This window comes from Hordeum vulgare, chromosome 5H, assembly GCF_904849725.1.
Source record: "Hordeum vulgare subsp. vulgare chromosome 5H, MorexV3_pseudomolecules_assembly, whole genome shotgun sequence".
Taxonomy (NCBI): domain Eukaryota; kingdom Viridiplantae; phylum Streptophyta; class Magnoliopsida; order Poales; family Poaceae; genus Hordeum; species Hordeum vulgare.
Window position 1 is genome coordinate 266,390,742 of NC_058522.1, and position 4,276 is coordinate 266,395,017.

The following is a 4,276-nucleotide window of genomic DNA, read 5'->3' on the forward strand; positions in this document are numbered from 1 at the left end:
AACTTTCTTAATAAACATTGTTTGCCATTCCAATACGCACCCTGGTGCATAATATTAGATCATTTGAACAAACTATGCCATGAATGTGGCCATAGGATTGATCATTTGGCTCGAAAACCATGAATCTTCACACATGATAGCCAATTTCTAAGAACACTTTTTAAAAATAATTGCCGTATTAAAAATTCTGAGAACACTTTTTAAAAATTATTGCCGTATTCCTGGTAACTTGAAAACCATGCGGATCTCGAGGTTATCCCAGCGGAGCCGGAGCAGGGAGCGGAGTCAAGTAGCACAGGATAACACAACCCGACCGCATATAAAGCTCCACCATCTCCTTCGTCCAAGCGTCGTCCTGTTCCTCCATCTATCGCCCTCACCTCCTCGCGCTCGATGCTATCCCACAAACAACTGCGCTAGAAGTTGACACGTTGACAGAGGCTGGGCTTGCGTTGGTTCTTCCCTTGAAGAGGAAAGGGTGATGCAGCAAAGGAGCAGTAAGTATTTCCCTCAGTTTGAGAACCAAGGTATCGATCCAGAAGGAGGGTCTCGTCAAGTCCAGAGTACCTGCGCAAACACAAACAAGCTTGCACCCAACGCTTCAAAGGGGTGGTCAATCCCTTCAAGATCGTTTGCAAAGTGAGATCTGAAGGCGGAAAGTGCAACGAAGTAAAAAGGGTAAGGCTGAAAATATGGTGTGGAGTAGACCCTAGGGGCCATAGTGTTCACTAGAGGCTTCTCTCAAAGTAGCAAGTATTACGGTGGGTGAACAAATTACCGTCGAGCAATTGATAGAACCGCGCAAAGTCATGATGATCTAAGGCAATGATCATGCATATAGGCATCACGTCCGAGACAAGTAGACCGATACTTTCTGCATTTACTACTATTACTCCACACATCGACCGCTATCCAGCATCCATCTAGTGTATTGAGTTCATGACGAACAGAGTAACGCTTTAAGCAAGATGACATGATGTAGAGGGATAATCTCAAACCAATGATGAAAACCCCATCTTTTTACCCTTGATGGCAACAACACGATGCGTGCCTCGCTACCCCTTCTGTCATTGGGTGAGGTCACCGCACGGTATGAACACAAAACCAAGCACTTCTCTCATTGCAAGAATCATAGATCTAGTTGGCCAGACAAAACCCACAACTCGAAGAGAATTACAAGGATATGAAATCATGCATAAGAGAGATAAGAAGAAACTCAAATAACATTCATAGATAATCTGATCATAAATCCACAATTCATCGGATCTCGACAAACACACCACAAAAGAAGATTACATCGGATAGATCTCCATGAAGATCATGGAGAACTTTGTATTGAAGATCCAAGAGAGAGAAGAAGCCATCTAGTTACTAGCTATGGACCCGTAGGTCTATGGTGAACTACTCACGCATCATCGGAGAGGTCATGGTGTTGATGAAGAAGCCCTCCGTATCCGAATCCCCCCTCCGGCAGGGTACCAGGACGTGCTCCAGATGGGATCTTGCGGAGACAGAAGTTTGCGGCGGCGGAAAAGCGATTGCGATGATCTCCTGATTTTTTCTGGAACTTATGGGATTATTTAGGCGAAAGACCTAGGTCAAGGGACCTCCAGGGGGCCCACAAGCCTGGATGGCGCGCCCCTCTAGCCGCGGGGTGGGGGCTTGTGGGGCCCCTGGGGCTCCCCTTCCTTGGCTCCCAAGTTCCCCGATCTTCTTCCGTTCCAAAAAAAATCTTTTCGGGGATTTTCTTCCGTTTGGACTCCGTTTCAAAATCTCCTCTGAAAGGGGTCAAAAACATGGAAAAAAAGGAACTCGCACTTGGCACTGAGTTAATAAGTTAGTCCCAAAAAATATAGAAAAGGCATGCAAAACATCCAAAGTTTGACAAGATAATAGCATGAAACCATAAAAAATTATAGATACGTTGGAGACGTATCACTCACCACCGCCGTCGATCCGCCCAAGAAACCAGAGCCATTCTGCTTCTCGAGCTGTTGCACTCGCCGTCATTCTGCTTCTCCAGCTGTTGCACTCGCCTCTCCTAAAGGCTCACCCTCGGGCTCTAGTTCGTGGCCTTGGTCGGCAGGTCCAGGCCTGGGCGAGCTTTCTTCGAAGGCTTTTCTGTGGCACCGACACAAGTACACCCGATCACCTTGGATGAAATCGGCGGACACAACTCGGAAGGCTTGTGCTAAGGCTTCAGCAAAATATTTTGGAGGCTTCTGTCTGGCAGCTTGTCGGCCATCCCACAAAAGCTTGCAAAAGGTTTTGCCGCCGCCTCAACGCAATCCTTAGGAGCTGTCTCCGTCGATTCTGGATCAGCGGACACAACTCGAAAGGCTTGTGTTGTGGCTGCGGCGAAATCTTTTGCACGCTTCTGTGCGGCGGCTTGTCGGCTATCCCAGAGAAGTCGCAAAAGGTTTTGCCGCCGCCTCGACGCAATTCTTTGGAGCTCCATCATTGTTAGAAATATTTTTGATAGATATTTCATAAAATTTCTCTATTTTTAGTAATGAACTATTTTAAATCACTGATTTTCCAAATCAATCAGAACTCTTTCCTTGGATCGATGACATGGCGCCCATCCATCCATCCATCTCTGCATCCCACATCCATCCATCCATTTATCTACACAAAAAAGACATACCCCACCGCAGCCCAAACCCTAGCTGAAATGCCATCCCCACATTGCACCCTTCCTCCCTCGTCCCCATCTCCTCGCCGCCGCCGCCACCTCCTCCCCGTCCCCGCCCCCCTCCCGATCCAGTCTTCTCCCTGCCTCTCCCACCCATCGCCGATCTCGCCGTCCTCCTCACCCACCGTTCCCCGTTCCACAGACCTCCCCGTTCCTTGTTCCCCTCAATTTTCCACCTCTCCCATAGGATCCACATCCAGGAGAGCTCCCTCTCAGATCCAGAGCCTCCACCTGCAGCGGCGTTGTTGCCGTCACGGTCGAGGGTTTGCGCGCGCGCATGGTGGGTGTTCTAATTTGGCCCTGCTCGGCTCTGGCGGCGTTGTTTAATTCGGCGGTGGCGACCTCTGGTGACAAAGCGGGAGTGGGGAGATGGTGGCGGCGGCAGCCGTGTGCGCGTCGCGGAGGTCTTTCAGGGATTCGCTGAAGGTGCTCGAGTGTGACATCCAGCACGCCAACACACTGTGAGTACCCTCCCGTGAACAAAAGGAATCCCCTGCCTCGATTTCTCTAGTCTAGGGTGTGCCGTTTTTGACTGAATCCGTCTGTCTCCGGTGAACTGCTGCCGTAGGGCGTCGGAGTGATCAAGGCCGACGGCGCCACGCATCAATCCAGCACGCGGGTCACACTCCACAGGTGCGAGTGGTCGCACGCGTACGGCCGGGTGGTGGCGATGGTGCCGCGGGTGGAGAAGCTCGCCGCCGGCCGCGCGCGGTTGGAGGCTGTGAGCGCACTGCAACACGAGTCCTGGAAGCCCCGCGACGTCCAATGGCATTGTGGCGCCTCCTCAAGGTGACCCCTCCTTCCACTCCACTCCACTTCTCCTCTTTATCCTAGGGTTTGGTTTCGGCTCCACTCTGATGCTGCTGACAAGCGTGTGCGTGTTATGTCAGGCGGGTGAGAACATGCAGATGTGGGATGCGACGTGCATGGGTATGGCACAGTAGCCCTCCGGTGACGGCCGGGTGTTCGCCGGTAAGAGGATCATTTCCTCTATCTGCTACTCTGCTTCCTATCCTACTACTAGCACCACATTATCACTGTTGCTGTATTGTTGTATTCAGGAGCTATTTTTTTGCTTTCTTACGATCCGATTCAGAGGCGTGACATGCCGGTTTTGTTTGATTAAGGACTCACTCGACAACGTATTCCGCTTCCGCGGTCCATTTTATTCCACTCTAGTTGTTCACCTAAGTAGGAAGCCAAATGTGAACTTTTTAACTAGTTAACCAAGAGACACTAAAGAGCATTTTTTAACCAGTTAATCATATCACCTAATCCTTACAAAATCAGGAGGCTACGGACTGATATCCTTGTCTGATGCATTCAATGTATAGAACCCCTAAAGAGTGAAAATGAGGATTTGAAAGATTTTATACAAGTCTTGGAGCCGGAGAACGAGAAGCTTAAGGTAGCTTACCGAAACATAAGTTGCATCTCAGCTGGCTTGTGCACCCCCTCAATTTTCTGAACTCTTATTTTGTGCTTCTTATAAAGTGATAGCAGCAATTTTCCCGGTGGCAAGAGCGCGCGGGCGATGAGGCGCGGCAGAGAGCTGCTCGCGACGACGGATGGCCTCACTCC